The 18,001-nt window shown below is 44.0% G+C and overlaps 1 long non-coding RNA gene across 2 annotated transcripts in view; it reads right to left on the minus strand.

Moving 5' to 3' along the window:
• 2610307P16Rik (RIKEN cDNA 2610307P16 gene) overlaps positions 1 to 18,001 on the minus strand; it is a 425,389-nt gene that overhangs the window by 190,782 nt on the left and 216,606 nt on the right. For both annotated transcript variants that reach the window (NR_045054.1, NR_045053.1), the window contains exon 5: positions 17,555 to 17,889. This is a non-coding gene — a long non-coding RNA (RIKEN cDNA 2610307P16 gene). The remainder of the gene's footprint in view (positions 1 to 17,554; positions 17,890 to 18,001) is intronic.

Raw genomic sequence — 18,001 nt, forward strand, 5'->3', positions numbered from 1 at the left:
AAGGAATAATAAAGAAATGAGCTAAATAATAACCTTGAAAACAGAGAAAAATATTATTTCCAAGGATATGTAATAAAGAAAATGAAAAAAGATTGGTTGTGTGGATGAAGACACATGGGTCTGCCTTCCTGTTTAGGCAATGGAGGATACTGGGCATGGGGAAGAGGCTGTGTCAAGAAGGAAGAGGAGCTTTGAGCATGGTCAAGTTTGACATGTTATGCCTAGACAGGAAGATAGAGGCTTATCACAGTACCATATAGACAAAGAGACACTTTTAAGAGAGTTGAAAAGAATGAAGGAGGGGCTGGCGAGCTAGCCCAGGGAGTCAAGCCACTGTCAATCAAGCCGTCAGACAGTTGGAGTTTGATCTCCAGCCTGCACACGATGGAAGGAAAGACCACACTCCCCCAACTTGTCCTAGCTACATAAATACAATGGCAGAAGTGCATATACATACATGCGCACACATGCAAAAAATATTTCATGTCTTTAACACATGAAGATAAAGGTTTAGAAGTCAGGGATTTCCAGCTTTTGCAGAAGTCCAAGGCATAGAAGAAATCAAATACTGGAGATACAGCTTTCATTTTTATCATTTAAAAAAAAAAAAGGCTTCCTTAGTAAGCACTGGCTGAAAACTAATTTAATGCTTAATTCCAAAGTGCCTATTATTTCAAAGAGCCTGCACAACACTTTTCCTACAGAATTACCAGAAAAGTCAATAGCTACACAGAATTCCCCTACCTGTGGGGAACACCTTGATAAACAAGCCTGCCTGCAGTCCAGTCTGTCCTACACAGCGTTCTAACCACTGCTAAACTGAGCCCCCAAATCAAAATCCTAATCAAAACCATGGCACATCATCCTGTCTACCACCCACATTCTCTATCTGTGTGTGTGTTTGTGTGTGTGTGTGTGTGTGTGTGTGTCTGCCCACCCATTAACTCTTCCTGGGGCAGATCATTCTAAGATAAAACACAGAATAAAGTTTTTCATTTTTAATAGTGAAAGAGTAGGTGAGAAATCAAAACCAGAGAAAGAGGGAAATATTACAAGGAACCTGGGGGAAATGCCTTCCTGTCTGGCACTCACTCCAGGGCAACCAAGTCCAAGCAGCCCAGTCTAAGTGTGTAAAGCAGCTGGCAGGGACCTGTGGTAGAGGGGAAAGAGCAAAGGGACTCTGGCAGAGCCTCATTCCTCAAGAGCCAATAGTGATGTAAGAGAGGCACCAGGCCAAAGCTGTAAGAAAATAAGCATTCACCCACTGCTAGAACCCAGAAGAGCCAACAGCAGCAAACATGTGAAACTGTACACAGTGGTAGTGCGCATCCTAACAAAAATATTCTACGGAAAAAGGTTGTGAAAGATTCCAAGGGGCCAGGAATACAAAAGAACAGTGTCTGGGAGTGCCATATGCCTGACCTGACCTGAGCTGCTCTGTCTCATTCATTCATTCATTCATTCATTAAGCAAAGTGGTCCTGCTAGTGGCGCTTCCCCAAAAGATTGATGCTCTTGGGGAGAAAAACAACACCTGGAGACTGTTCCCCTCCCCTAAGACACGATCCTAAATAAAATGCTTGATAATCACTAAAGGAATCTGGAAAAACACAGAAATCTCGAGTACTGGATCTGGTTCAGCCTGTCTTCCAGGGGCTTCGAGAAGGCAGCCGATAGAGCCTCTCTGACTTGCCCTAAAGGTTTTCAGGCTGTGGTCTAATAAAGATGATTGAAATGCATAGCATAGCAACAGACACTTTCTTGGAAGGAAGTAACCAGGAGGACAATGGCTCACTCATCAGAAACAGCCAGACATACCTATAGGGTATGCAACATAAGCCAAAATTGTCTGTTTTGAAAGAGAAAAATAACTTATAAAAATCTACTGTAGGAAAAAAAAAAAAAAACCCACACACTAGCAGCATTCCCGGATGATGTCGTATCAGGTGCCCGTTCCAGGTCAACTACAGAGCAACAGGAAGTGAGACCAGAAGACAAACAGGACCAGGTCTATGGTACCACCCCAGACAGAGCTACACTCTTCCTGACAACACAGAAAGAACACCTGCTTCCCTCTGGATAGTCACTATGTGCCCAATTTGGTCATTTCAAAATCCAGTTCCCATAAACACGAGGAAATGCTCCATTGCAAGGCAGTCTGCGCTCCAGAGGCTGTTGTAAAAAACCTTTCAACATGTTCTCTTTTAAAAATCTGTATTCATTCTTTAAGAACAGCTTATGAGATATTTTGATGAAAGCCATCCCTAGCTCCTCCCTTACCTCTTTCCAGACCCACCCCACCTCACTACCTACTCCCGATTTTATTTTTTCTCATTTAGTAATTGACTGAGTCTAGTTTGTGCTGCCAATACACACATGGGCATATGAGCACCCACTGGAACATGATTTGTAGACCGGAAAACCGATTCTCCCTCCCTAAGAAGTCATGTATTGTGGAGCCCATCTCCGTGTTGGGATGTTGACTGGTTGGATCTTGAGCAGGTAGCTACAGTAACTGTGAGTTTACGAGTGCAATAGTCCAGGTCCAGAAGACACTGTTTTAGCCCAGTCCTTCCACTGGCTCTTAACTCCTTCTGCCCTCTCTTCTGATAAAGTCTGGGACCTCGGAAATGAGAGGGATACATTTGTATCCCATTTGTAGCTAAGCATTTCACTGCCGCTTACTTTCTCTATTTTACCAGTTGTGAGTTTCTCCCTTCAACACCATCTGCTCCGTAAAGAAATGCCTGTGATGAGAATTAACAGCTGCACTAGTTTATGGGTACAGAGACACTAATCTAGAGGGCATTTTCATACTCTGTCACTTTAATAGTGATAACAGTAATAGATTCACCCCTGTGGCCTGTCAGTTCCCCAACCTTGGGTTCTTGGCCAGATTTACAGAACCGGGAATGCATTATTTCCTGTGGAGCAGCCTTTAAAAACCAATCAGAAGGTGGTTCCTTGCCTTTATAACATTCAAGCCTAGACTATTGCACACCTGAGCATAGCTTCCCAAACTAGTCATTATTGTAGTTCACATGCTTCACAGCTAGGCAAGATTATTGATGGCCTTTTTTCTCTCCCACTTCCCAGGCCAGGATTATGAGAGCTAGCCAGCAAAGAGAAGTTTCCTAGTCAGTTAAAATACCATTTTTTTTTCATGTCCTGTAACCAAAGTGTGTGATTCTTCAGCAATAAGGTCTTACCATCAAGTTCTAGGAGACAAGCAAAAAAAAAAAGTGTATGTGTGTGTGTATATATATATATATATATATATATATATATATATATCAGGAGAGGAGGTATCTCACACCTGCCTCTAGGCTTTTTATTTTGCAACCCATGGCTTCTTGGAGGAGTTAGCCCTGTATAAGGTTATCTCCAATTAAACTGTGTGTGTGTTGTTGTTGTTGTTGTTGTTAAACAATAGGTTTCCATGTGGTTTTCTCAAACATCCTTAGTAGAAAAGAGAGGGAGAGGTATTTATGTGGTGAGAGGGTTGGGAAGCTAGGGATAACTTGAAATGCTTTACAAGAGAACTAGCATGGATCCTTTCTCAGCCAAACATTTCTCTCGCTGCCATCTCCATCCTAAGGAGGTGACAAGGAGGCTAGCAGTGACTAGGCTTCAGCCAGAACAAAGCAGCAATCAAAGAGAGTATAACCAAAAACAAAGGGTAGACATTTGATTACAAAACATTTGACGATCCAGGAACAAGTTTGTTCGGTTTTTTGTTTTGTTTTTTTGTTTTTAATTGCTTGTGATACCCAGTCTCAGTCCAATCAATGAACACATAGCTATCTACATAAATCCCCGGTACAGTTTATGGCAGTGGAATCTGCAACCGTCTACCACTATCATCCTCTATAAGAAATATAGTTATCTGCTTTCCAAAGGACACAGAATCTTCCTTCCTTGGGAAACCGCTGGTGTGTTCCGTGCTTGTCCTTCTCCCTTCTTAAGTGATCACCACACAATAAGCACCCTTTCAAAAGAGAAGGCAGGAGGAGGTAGAGGCTCCTTCGGACTTAAGGACTTAGTGACAGAAGATGGAACAACTTAATCCCAGGCCAAGTGTTTTTATCTTTCCATGGGAGAAAGAACCTCTCAAGCACAGGAAGAAGCTATTAGAAAGAATGCAGCCTCCTGATTATTGCCAAATTCCCTGCCTGATAGGAAAACAAATAGCATTTTTTTCCTCCAGTGCCATGGAGTGGGGTGGGGTGTCAGTGACAACAAAGGTGTCATTATCTCTGGCAACATTTTCCTGGGTCCTGTTAATGATCACACTTGCAGTCAACTAATGGCCCAGGTTCTCACATCTCTGAACAAATATTACCTGGTGGCAAATATTAGTATCCCCAACTCTGCATTCCAGAGAAGTCAAGAAACTTATCAGAAGGGTCAAATCTCAGCAAATAAGGCCAAAAACAGCCAGAGAGAGAGAGAGAGAGAGAAGAGAGAGAGAGAGAGAGCAAGAGTGAGAGATCAAGAGAACAAGAGAGAGACTGATTCTCTTATTTCCATGACTTCTCAGTTCCCTCAATTTTAGGTCTATGAGATCCCCAACAATTGGAATTTTCCCCCAGGCACATAAGCAATCATTGCAATGCCATCCTTTTTGTAGTGATGAGTGGATCAGTAAAATTTGTTTAAAAAAAAAAACCTCTCCAAAAGGATTTCTGGTTCAGAGGCCTTTTAATTGAGGCTTATTGAACATATGTGGCACATTATTTACCTGTGAGATATAGTTCTTCAGTTAATGTATATTTACAACAGTCTGAAGACAAAAATCCAGAGCCTTCCTGAATTCTCCGTGATCTATAACACCCTCCCCAATACAAATACCTGATAGCAACCAGTGGTTCTCAATTCTTCCTGGTCAACAGAAAAGAGTGAAGGGAACATATATAAACTATATATACCCTAGGGCTGGAGAGATGGCAGAGTGGTTAAGGACACTGGATGTTCTTCCAAACAACCTAGGCTAAATTCCCAGCACCTACATGATGATTCACAACAAACTGTAAGTCTAGCCCCGTGGTACCTGACACTGTCTTCTAGCCTGGGAGGACACTGGATACATACATGATTCACAGGCATACATGCAGGCAAAAGAGCAAAGTGTGTGTGTGTGTGTGTGTGTGTGTGTGTGTGTGTGTGTATGTGTGTGTGTCTAAAGGCCATACCTAGACTAACTAAACTAGAATACTGACTGATAATCAGGACATGTGCATTTATTCTTGCATTCATCTTTAGACTTGGACTATATTGCTCAAGGTAGTCTCAGAATCCTAACCTAAGTGCTTCTCCTGGCCCCAGTAGGGAGTAGTAAAAGCACCTGCCAGCACACTGACTTTAGAAGTAACAAACCAAGGCTCTTAAACAAATACAATGCAGAGCTAGGTTATAGAAACACTGTGGCTTCAAACAAAGGGCCTTGTATTCATCACTGAACTTTAAACTCAAAAGAAATGTTAGATACAACAACAACAACAACAACAACAACAATAATAATAATGCTAGAGAAAATAAAAAGAGCCACCGGGCAGTCGTGGTGGCATGTGAGAGGCATTCAAGAGGCAGAGGCAGGTGGATCTCTGAGTTTGTGGCCAGCCTAGTCTACAGAGCATGTGATTAGACGGCCACTGGAGCTATACAGAGAAATACTATTTCAAAAAAACAACAACAACAACAGTAAAAAAGGAGCCAGGGCCAGGGATCCAGCTCCATGGTAGACTGCTTGCCTTGCATGATGAGGCCCTGGGCTCCATCCCAGATGAATAAAGGGAAGGGGAGAGGGAGAGAAAGAGAAGACCCAGAGCCCTGAACAACCTGCTTAGCATCTATCAACATGGTCGAAAGGAAGCCCAAAATTGGTTGTTTTACCTTTTTTTAATTAGCAAAAATCATAAACTCTGGTCAGCAATCTTCTTTCTACTCATTTTTTTTTTAAAGAATTTCACCACAGTGTGTAGCTTACTGGCAAAAATTAACCTGTATCTGTAGATTACAGTTAATATAGCAGATAAAAAAGTATAGTAAAACAGAATAACCAAAGAGCCTTATTCACAGAGACAACCCACATGGAGTAGCAGATTGTGAAAACTTTAATGAGAACTGGCTGACTCGTCTACAAACAGCAAAAGTTCCCGATTATCAAAAATATTCGCTATTCCTCTCCATCCAGCAATTCTATTCCATTTTGGATTATCAAAACAAACACACGATTACCACCACAAAAAGGTGGCAACAGCCAAGGTGTCTCTTTGCTTCAGGGAAGGATTTATCCCAAACCAGGAAGGGTAGGCCCTTTAACAGGAGATCAAATAACATGTATTTATCAGAAGCAAAAGACTTTTTAAATGCATTGAGTTGAGAAGAAAGGCAGAGGAGGCGGTGACTTTTTCCTTGTGAGGTTTCACCATTAGTTTACATCCAGACCGACCTGGTATTTCTCAGCAGCCTTCCAGTAGCTGAGATATTAATTACTACTGGTCTCTTCATGAACAATCATCAGGAGAAGTCAGCTGGACCACAAGGACATGCACAGCAGGGTTCAGGGACAACTTGCTTCTACTCCACTGAAGGAGTCAGGGAGAGAGGAAAGAACTTATTTCATCCACAGGTATTTGTGTGAATAAGTAGTCTCATCATTGATAAAGGTGGACATGATTTACCTTGTCTGCTAAGAAAATTTTTATACTTTATATATTAACCTTTCTGAAAGCATAGTTGCACGTACTCTCTAAATAATGCTCATGAGCTAGAGATGCAACTCAATTTCATCTGCAGAACTTTTCTAGCCTGTATGAAGTCCTAGGTTCAATACTTAGCATGGCTACCACGTAAACCCCACATGGTGGTGCACACCTACGATCCTAGCACTTGGAAGACGACTCTTTACTAACCTATATGCAGTACTATCGTCAATGCTGACCCTGCCTACGGGCAACAGCTCTGTGTGCTAAGAACACACACACACACACACACACACACACACACACACACACACACACACACACACCAGAAGCCCTAGATCCTCTTCAGGCTCAGGTGCCAGGTCTTAGGACCAAGAAGTTCTCAACTCCACCAACCTGAATGAGCTTACGAATCAGCATATTAAGAAATCTCCTCAGGCACAGTGGCCACAGAGATCTCCTCCTCAATAAACAACTCCCTGAGGCACAATCCCAGTACTCAGGAGGCCAAGGCAGGAGAACTACCAGAAGTTTGATAACACCCGGGCCTACATAGTAAGTTTGAGGCCAACTGGGGCTCAAGAATGAAACCCTGCCTCAGATTCAAATAAATAAACAAATCTCTCTCTCTCTCTCTCTCTCTCTCTCTCTCTCTCTCTCTCTCTCTCTCTCCCTCCCTCCCTCTCTCCCTCTCCCTCTCTCTCTCTCTCTCTCTCTCTCTCTCTCTCTCTCTGTGTGTGTGTGTGTGTGTGTGTGTGTGTGTGTGTGTGTGTGTGTGTGTATTTGTGCACACATACATTTTACCGACCACTGAGTAGAATATAGATCACACAGACACTTGAAGAATGACCCCGTCATCTGGCCACACCGTCTAGAAGTTCAGGGGATCTTACAAGTCTGAAAACTCAGAATTCAACGGTGGCCTTCATTCCACATAAAGGTACAGTTCTGAGCGCGTAGCAGGATTTTTCATGCATATTTTGTTTGGTAGTTCTTTAGTTTGTCAATTTGTCAACATTTAGATGTATCTGGGTCTCCATTTATATTCCTGCTTTGGGTAGCACAAATATTAGAGGTGGGGCTGCCTGACAGGGAAACTGAGTTTCAGGGTAGTCCTGGAAAACCCTGATGGCACTGGGCCCACTAACTGAAAAATCCAGACTTCCCTCGGCATTCCAGTTTTAAAGTATATGTGTTTGTGTTCTGTTTCTCTCCTTCCCTCCCTCCCTCCCTCCCTCCCTCCCTCACCATATATATGATTAGAGCAGCCCCAAGGGGTACTAAGAGAACCTCATGGCCCCTCCTCTCACTAACAGCCTGAGCTTTCTCAACACCAGAGCACTCAGGCAGCCTGTCATCTACAGGGCGGCTCCACATGTGCACACTTGCAGGTAACTGCGCTGCAGACAGAACGTTTGCAGTGGGGAAGCAAGTGGAGACACATTGCCTCAAGAACTCACAAGATGAAGCCTGAGGCTCCTCAATGTATATCTTTACAACTCTAAACCCAAAAGTGCATTAACGTTCCTGCCAAGCAGGCTGCACGGCAGTTTTGAAAGACCACATATAATACCTTCCTAAGACCTGTACTTACAGGGACCCTTTCATCCCAAACATTTAAAGTACTTTACAAGTTCAGAGCTATTCATCCCAGTGCTCCAGGGAGGTATGCAGCTGGCCAGGGTTATATTCACTGAAGAAGAAACTGAGGCACGCTGACAGCCTAAGTACCGTTCTTTAAAAGTTTTGCTTCTTGCAAATGAATAGCTTTAAACACCCTTGCCCCCAAAAGCAATACCAGCTGATACAGAAAGAAAGAAATGATTTGCATATTTTTTTATAGAAATTAAATAGTACACTACGGAAATCTATACCCTACTGCAGTTCTTTCGACCAGAGAGGTCATAAAAAGAAATTATGAATACCGCACTGAAAATGGCTTATCATTAAATCTGAGATACTACTGCCTTTCAAGATGCAAAGTCCATAATCACAAATTCCAAGGCAGAAATTTCAGCGGTTTTCTTTTTTACAACCCAAATGGAATCAGGCTTTTTACACCTTTGGCCAAAAGCACTTAGCAAAGGTGATTAGCATATTCTCTCTGGACTAGATGGGATCAATACAAAGCCCTGGAGATTGGGTTCATGGGCTTTTAGCAGAAGGTAAGTGTCCCAGAGGCAGTCAGTCTAAAGGGGTTGGGGCAGCTCACTAATAGGGGACTGAAGAGCTGGTGAGGGGCAGCAAGAAGCTGTTGTTACCTTAATGTCCTAAGAACAGCAAGTGTGTATTAAGTTCTTGTATCTGTTGTCACGGTAACTAGCATTCATAAGTGCTTACTGCACCTGCTGACCTCTGACCTGCCTCTTTATTAAGTCACCTGTTTTACAGACAAGGAAACTGAGGTTCAAAGAGATTAACAGAAGGGGTTGGAGATGGGCCCAGCAGTGTAATGCTTGCTACATAGGCAAGGTCCCAGGTTGTAGCCTTAGTACATCAAAATTGAAATAAAAATGGGTTTGGTTTTGTTTGGAGACAGGATCTTGCACTGTAGTACAAAGATTGGCTTCAGACTTTTGGCACAGTTTCTACTTCAACCTCCCAAGAGCTGAGATGGCAGGTATATGCCACCATGGCCAGCATAAAGACTTTTATTTAATGGTAAAACATCATTTAAAGGAAGAAAAATTAGTATACACACTCTGAAAGACCTTACAGTAGAGCTAGACAATACTCAACCAACAAAGCAAACTGCCAAACTACCAGAGATTCTTTTTTGATTATTTTTACCACAGAATCCATATCCAAAAGTAGAGACAAGGAGTCCATTGTTATCTCCAGCTACATACTGAGTTTGAGGTTAAGCCCCGGCTGCATGAGACAGCACCTCAAAAAAATAAAATAGGATTTTAAGAAATGGGCATGGTAGCACACAGCTGTGGAACATGGAGGCACACAGCTGTGATCCTAGTGCCCGGAAGACTAAGACAGGACAATGAACAGTCTGAGGTAATCCTGGACTGACTATAGAGTAAGTTTCCGGTGAGACCGGCTTAAAGTGTAGGATTCAGTCTCAAAAGAAAAAAGAATGATCAAGAAGGAAGGTACAAAGTCCCGTGGTAATACTCTAAACACCTAGCTGGGATTCTGGATCGATGAGGATAGCTTGCAGAGAGGAATCTACCAATGGGCAGACAGATCACAGAACTCCACCTTGCTGCCAATGGTGTGCCAGGATGCTTAACTCTGTAAGGGCAGATCTCTGAACGCTGAGCGGGCTTTTCTCAGCAGAGAGCATCTAAATGTTTGGGAAGCAGCTCTAAAGGTAATCCTGGGCTAGATAGATGGACAAACAAACCTAGATATTACCAACTAACTCCTTTTCCAATTGTATGCATCTTTTCTATCCACCAAGTTTCATTTCAGTCTCCCTGAGATGAGATTCTGTACTAGGTCACCATGAAGTGAGGTGAACAGGAAAGTGTATACTTTAAGCCACTGATTGATCTCACTCCATCAATGACATCAGGAACCTCCCTTTTGGAATGACTATAGGCACCAAGACTAGCCTTTTATTTGAACCTATTTCAATTTCAAAAGAGTCCAATAAGGTCAATTTTACTTGCTTAACAGTTTTACGAGAGAGGGAGCCAGAGGGGTAAGGAAACTCCTAGGACTCCACTAAAGGCCACTGACTTCCTTTTCAAGACTGAAGGACAGTTGAAGTTCCTAGCCATTTCCTACTTCCCTAGGGGTCTGTATTCTTCCCTCTGGTTTTACACACACAACAAGACCATGAGCAATACCATGGGCTCCCCCAGGAGATGGCTCACAGAGCCAACTGTAGCTCACGATGGCAACATTCCAGTCATGGCAAACTCTTCCACTGCCCCCTCTGCCTACAGGGACCCTCCCAGTGACCTCTACCCATCAGAAGTCAAGGACTAATATCCAAGGTATTAAACTAGCTATAGAGTCGTAAATGATGTCATTCTTCATGATTACGCAGGCTACCTTTTCTCACCAACCTCACCATCTCAGAGGTGGTTAGTTACCACTGCGTATAGTCAACATGGTACGTGTGCTTGGACAAAACTGTTCTCATTCGTGTTTCATTCTTCCTTTTAACACAGTTCGATTTCTCTTGTTTTCAACATGATCACCTGTGATCCTAATTCAACTGGAGAATTAGCCACGTAAGTGTTAGTACACTCCTCCTGGATTCACCCTCCCTCTTGTAACACATTTCCAAACTTGGTTCCCATGAAACACTCTTCCTCCCCTCCCCCCATCCACTCAACTTAGAATTTCTGTGGGCAAGTATTAGGAGGGAGCACATTAACAAATTCAGTTTGCTACTAAGCTTGCAGCCTATTGTGTCATGATTGGTATATTCATCTTCAAACTTTAAGACTGTACATGCCTCTGTCTACTTCTCTGTTCCTCAAGCTCCATACAACAGTTAGTGGCACAATCTGCATATGCTGAAAATATTTGATAGGCTTTTAGAATGCTATAAGGGGTAAAATAAGCTCTCAATAAATGCTAGTTTCTGTGAACATCAGTACCATATACATGTATTTAGTATATGCATACATGTATATGTATGTATGGTTGGAAAAATAATATAGCCTCTTTCTAGGGTGCCCAGACCAATTCAAATTCCTGGACTCAAGGAATCTTCCAAGCTGTCCAACTAGATGTAATGATAGGACTGTGCTACCACATCATCAGAACCAAGCCCTAAGCAGAAAACACATCTAGAAGCAAGATAGGTATATTCCTATCTCCCCTGACCGCCATCCACCCACACCTCCTGAGGAGGAGGGGCTAGAGGCAGCCTGACAATACCTGTCTCTTACAGGCTACACATTAACCAAGCTCCACTTTCTGACCGAAAGGGGAAAAAAATGATACAGGACATCTAGCCTGAGTTACATGACCCCTGCTTCCTCACCTCTGTCACATAGCATAGGTCAAATATTAACCAAGCCTGCTTACACTTACACACACACACACACACACACCCTCAGAAACCCTAAAAGTCGACAACTTGCTCAGCTAGGTAGGACTGAAGCCTCTTATCTCTGGTCCCTGTTTTCCTGGGCTGCCAATCACCTGCCCACTAATAGAGCTCTTGCCAGAAGGTCAGTTCCATTCAGCACTTCTCTCTCTCTCTCAAACTCTTCTTCCCCTCCCCCCCCCCCCCCAAGCCTAACACTCACCAGCTACCCTGTGCTTTGATTATACATAAGGCACGGGTACGGCAGTTTGCCTTCGATGCTTCAGATTAATGCATAGCTTCCCAGAAGAAGAGCTCTTTCCCCCAAATACACCGACAATCACAAAACAACACTGATGGAAGCAACCCTACCAGGCCTCCAGGCCTATTCAAACATGTTCATCCATGTTCAGTATCACAGAAAAGGCCCAATCCTCAACGCCAGTCACACCCCCATCAAAAACGTCTCAAATTTAAAACTATCAGTTGAAAAAGAAAGTACCTACAATGCTCACTGTTAGAAACGGAGTGGCCTCAGTTTTACAAAGAGGAACACACAAGCAGAGAGTGACAGCCACTCGACAAGGCCACTTTTCTGTTGAGTGCTGTATGAGTTGTACAGGAGTCCCTGAGAAAGGTGGACCAGGACCCAACCCACACAGGGACAAGAACTGCACTTGGTCTTCATTCTAACACAGGTAGTAACTGACTTTCCCCCATTGGTGGGACTCTGACTTCACAGTCTTCCACAGCTGGCTAGTTTTAAAAGAATCAGAACAAAGAAAAAGAAGGAAAGAGGGAAGGGGAAGGGGTGAGCCACTTCAGTCACTGAAGTTTAGAGAAAGCAGCTGGGCCTTTGTGTAAAAAAAAAAAAAAAAAAAAAGTTTCACCAGGTAAAGGAGAAATTAAAACATTTGCATAAAGGTTTTACAAGGTAGAGGAGATAAAAGATTTGAATTTCATGACATAAAGGTTGTACAGCATTCAACAGAAAAGAATACTTAATGTCTTTTCCACTGTGAATAGGCTACCCTTCTAAGCAGGTCTGGGCAGTCACAGGGCACACACAGAACTGACCCAAGAGCCGTTCCTTCCACCCTGATAAACGACAGCAGAGGGATCATGGCAGGCAGCCTTTGGTGTGGTTGACATCCCAACATAAATTTAACGGCAGACGGTGTGACCTCATCCTGGGACCTGAGCCAGAGTGCTCTCCTGAGATCTCAGAAGTTATCAGATCTGGAAAGCATTTCACTTGCTTTCTTTCTTAGCCCCCCATGCCCCACCCCCCCACCCCATCCCCCACCCGTTTTTTTTTTTTTTTTTAAACAACAAAAGGCAGCGCTGACCACAGGAGGCAAGGAGGTGAAATCAGAAATTGTCCACACTCCATTACCCTAAATTGCCTACCAATGAATGAATACACATTGTTCCTTGAGTTCAATAGAAAGTAAAGGGCTACTCTTGGAAAATACCTCATCTTCACCACGCTTTTAATTTCTTCCTTTTGTCTTAGATGAAATCCCAAGTCTTGGTTGACGGTCCCTCCTCTACCTCATCTCTTTTTCTCCAGCACACTCATTCCATCAGCCAAAGACCAGCCAGCACTGCATACATGTGGTACCCTGCCACAGATGAGCTGAATACCCCCTACCTTCCAGAACCCTGTTTCTGCATCTCTCTAAAGAGCTTGATTTCAACCAATGCTTGCCACCCACATCCGCAGGAGGTCATTAGCCTAGAGGCATGTGAGTGCAGAGTGGAAGGCAGGATGCTAAGTACCTAAGTACCCACCAAACAGAGGGGTCCACTGCTCCCTGAAACCAGAGCTGTGGAGCTGGGAACTCCTAGGTTTAAAAACAAAGCAGTCAAAGACAGTTCAGTGGGAGAGTTAGACGATTCTCTCACTCTCAAGGGAAGCACAAACCGTGGCTGTCCCGAGGTGGTTAGTGTCAACTGCCAACCTGACAGGATGCAGCATCACCTAGGAGACAGGAAGCCTGTGGGGTTGGCGTGATGGCATTAACAGGGATGAGAAGATCTGCTCACTGTGGGTGGCACAGCCCATGGCTGGGCCCCTGGGCTGTGCTGGAGAAAGGCAGCTGAACAGCAGCTGGCATTCATCACTGTCTGCTTTTTTTTTTTTAATTGTAAATGTGATGTGAGCAGCTGCCTCTAACTCCCGATGCCATTGCTTCCCTGCTATGATAGACTATGCCCTTGAACCATGGGCATAATAAACCCTTTCTCTCTTAAGTTACTTTGCCCTCGAAGTAGTTTATGGAAGACAGGAAAAGAAATAAGGCAGTCCCCAGTGCCAAAGGGAAAGAGATAGGATGCAGGGCTGTGAGAAAGAATGATAGCATCAACCACTATCCCACAGTGTGTCTGTGGACCCACTATGTCTAGAATGGGAGGATTGGGCACAGGGGTCAGGGAAGGCGGGGTGTCAGGAGCTGGACAATTTATTAGCTGCTATAAAACATAAGCAATCAATAAACAATATTTCAACTAAAATGCTACCTCTTTCTACAGTTCTCTTTAGGAAAGAACAAGCCGATGATGCCAAAGCATTCTACTCTACTCTGCTCTCCCCTCCTCACTGAGCGCGTGTCTCCTGTATCCACACACGAATTTAGAAGCACAGAGCAGCAGAGGGAGGCCACCATTATAACCATGCAGGACTGAAGAATTCAATCAGTTAATGCTTCAGGGTCTGCCTGTCAAACACTGACAGCTAGCAATCAATGTAAGAAGTTACTTTGCAAAATGGATTTTTTTTTCCCCTTTCGAATCTGAGACTCGGAAGCCCGACTGCTGGGTTTCCCTGGAACATATCCAGCTTCTTATTTCAGCTTCAGCTTCAGACATTGGGTTTTGTTTCTAGAAGACAAGAGCACAGGGCTTAGGAACTGGCTACTAAGTCTGCTTTGAAAAACTGTTGGGGTTTTCTCTGCAAACTTCTTCAGCCCTTTTTCTTCTCCATTCTAACGCCCCCCCCCTTCATGGTGGGCCTAACTGCTTAGGTAATACACAGACAGATGTCCTGACTGAGAGATGGATGAGTACTGTCTGCGCATGCTCTTGTTTCTCAGTGAAAAAGTAGCATGCTATCCCAGTCCCTACAGGAGCGCCTCTCTGACTCAGTCTGCAGCCCCTCAAGTCTTTATCAACCAGGACTACTGATAATACCTGGCAATTCAACCAAGCAAGTATTGCAATATTCCCCTTCTTAATGCACATCAAACTCATTAAACCCTTTCTGAAAACTCAGCACTATATACACCCCACCCCCACCCCGTGCCAACAATTTCTATGTAATGAAGCATCAGCTCCAGGAGCCGAGATCCATTCATTGAGGATGGCTCTAGGCTGTCGGCATTGCCACTCTTGTGTATTACTCTCATGGACACAGGAGCCCCGACAGCTTAGTGTTTATTAAAGAAATATGTACTACTACAGTGGATGGCTCTCCTTCAGTCCTTTCAAAAACAAAGAAAGGAAGGCCAGCCTAGCTGGTAAAGGCTCTTACTGAGCAAGACCTTTAATTCCTTGAACCTGAGGTGGAAGGACAGAAATGACTCCCCAAATTGTCCTCTGACCTCCCTGGACCTGTCTCACATCCTAGGGCAAATGCATGAGCACACAGATAAAAAACTAGTTAAGTAAAAATTTTAGAGTGAAAAGGATTTACACTTTGTGGTGCACACCTGAAATCCTAGCACTTACTTGCTTGCAAGGTGGAGAATCAGGAGTACAAGGCCATCCTTAACTATATAAGCACTGGAGGCCAGCCTGGGTCACATGAAACTTTCTTCTACGTAAATGAAATGATGATGATGATGGTGGTGAAGGAGGAAGAGGAGGAGGAGAAGGGGGTAAGGGGGAGGAGGAGGAAACAATGATGACAACAACAACAAAGGGAATAATAAGGCAAGGTAAGTATTGTGATGATTTTCATTTTATAATTAAAGAAACTGAAACAGAGATGCTAAATAATTTGCCTAAGATCACTGCGCTAGAAAGAGGCTAAAGCAAGACCTAAACCATTCTACGGCACCATGCTGGTGGTAGTGCTGGCTTCCTGGATTTCAAATTTTTCAGCTATCTAGAAGTTTTCTCTTACATAACATGTGTCCTAGGAGCCAACTTATTAAGGTCTAGACTCACAGCAGCCCAATATACAATGAAGATGGCTAAAGAACTGAGGGGATAGCCGGGAGTGGTGGCGCACGCCAGAGCTATAAAGAGAAACCCTGTCTCAAAACAAACAAACAAAAAAAAAAAAAAAAAAAAAAACCTGAGAGAATGCATACCTGGAGAGAGAGAGAGAGAGAGAGAGAGAGAGAGAGAGAGTATTTTGCTTTGAGCCAAAGTAGAGACAGAAATAGGGCAGGTTGGCTCAGAATTATGGGTGGCTGAGAATCCAGTGCCCACCTGCTTTCAGTTAGCTGGAGAGATTTCATCTCCTGAGCAGAGTGCATACCAGGGCTGGGGTGGGCTGTGTCAAGGCCATCAATATTTACATCTCCTGAACCTGAAGGTCAGTTCAAAAGGGCAGCAGTAATTTACGGAGCTGTTTCGGTCACACTGGGGCAGATGGGACTGGAGAAGGAAGAGCTGGGAGCTCTCTTCCCAGTCCTTGTCACACACTCTCACACAAGAAGTTACTGCCAAATGCTGGGGTCTTCCAAAGTGAAAGGTGAACTCGGTATTTTTAACCTTAAAAAAAATATACCGTTTTCAAAACTCAGGGTTCAGGAATCTAATGTTATCAATGAGAACCATTCAGAAGACTCCCTCCCTCGCATGAGACAGTGCGGGGGAACCTTTGAGGGCAATCCGAGGGCACTTCAAGTGGAGGATAATTCTTGCAATAAACACTGCAGCTAGGATTTAAAGTTGAAGGTGAAGCACAAATTCTCCACCTAGCACCAAGGGTTAGGAAACAAGTTCGCTTGAACACTGACAAATGTTCCGTATTTGCTTGCTTGCAACAAACTCTCTCAGCGTGTGTCTATCTGTCTGTTTCTCTGTCTATTTTTGTCTCTCACTTTCTCACATGCACAAGGGCACGTGTGCACACACACGCACACACGCGCACACACACACACACACACACACACACACATACACACACACACCCTAGCCAAAACACTCTCAAAGCCAGGTAAATTCTTTAGGCTAAATACAAAGAGGAAAGCAAGTCCAGTGCCCTTCCATTACTGCTGGAGATGTAACCCAAGGCCTTGTGGATGCTTAGTAGATCTACCACTGAGCTGCACCCTAGCCCAGGACGAAAAATACCCACTTGAGCCCACCACCACCCCTACTTTAGGAACACAATACTGGTGCAACTACATGCAACTGGAATGGAAAGACTGGAGGAAACAAAGGACCGAAGGGTTAAGTCCCATCCCATGCAGAAGAACGCTTGCTCAGTCCTTTATCAGAGTCAGTTAAGTCTCTGGCCTTTGTCAATAAAGCTTTGTTCTGTAATTCAGCAGTCAGGTTTCTTTTTTGCCCCCAGAAGCATAAAAATCTTGAGGAACAAAAAGTGTGGCAGAGGGCTGGGGATGTTGCTCGGTTCAAGGAATGTTTCACTGATACATGAAGCCCTGGGTTCAATGCCCAGCCCCACATAAAACCAGGACTGCTGGTGCTCTGCTGTACTAACAGTATTGGAGGGTAGAGGCAGAAGGATACAAAATTCAAGGTCATCCTTAACTACTTAAGGAGTTGAGGCCAGCCTGGGCTATATAACAACCCTTGTGAAAGAAGAGAGAGTGCAGGAGGAAGGCACACAATTAAACAGTGTTTGCAAACTTTAACAAGCTGGACATACTAACCTCTCTGCAGATGTCGCCTTGGGAGGGTGGGGTGAGGCATGATGGTTAGAAATGGAAAAGTATGAAGATGCTTCTGCTTGTACATCCAGACAGGATCCCAAGCTGTGGTCTCCTCATGGAAACCCGAGTTTCGTCTTCCTGTTTTGACAAGAGCTATCTTGAGGAAGAGCCTGCTGTGTTATAAGTTACCCCATAACTCACTCCCTTCAGGAACACTGTGGGACAGGAAGGAGGTACATCTGGGAGTCACGAATGTCTCTCTCTTAATCATACACATGCGTCTTGTAAGGCAGTCAGATCCAGCTGGTCACTGGATGGCCATCACTCATTCCCATCTGAAACAGAGCAAAGGACACAGGGACTTAGAAACACCATGCCCAGCCAGGCATGATGGTGCACGCTTTTAATCCCAGCACTCGGGAGGCAGAGGCAGGTGGATTTCTGAGT

This window comes from Mus musculus, chromosome 13 (genome assembly GCF_000001635.26).
Source record: "Mus musculus strain C57BL/6J chromosome 13, GRCm38.p6 C57BL/6J".
Lineage (NCBI taxonomy): Eukaryota > Metazoa > Chordata > Mammalia > Rodentia > Muridae > Mus > Mus musculus.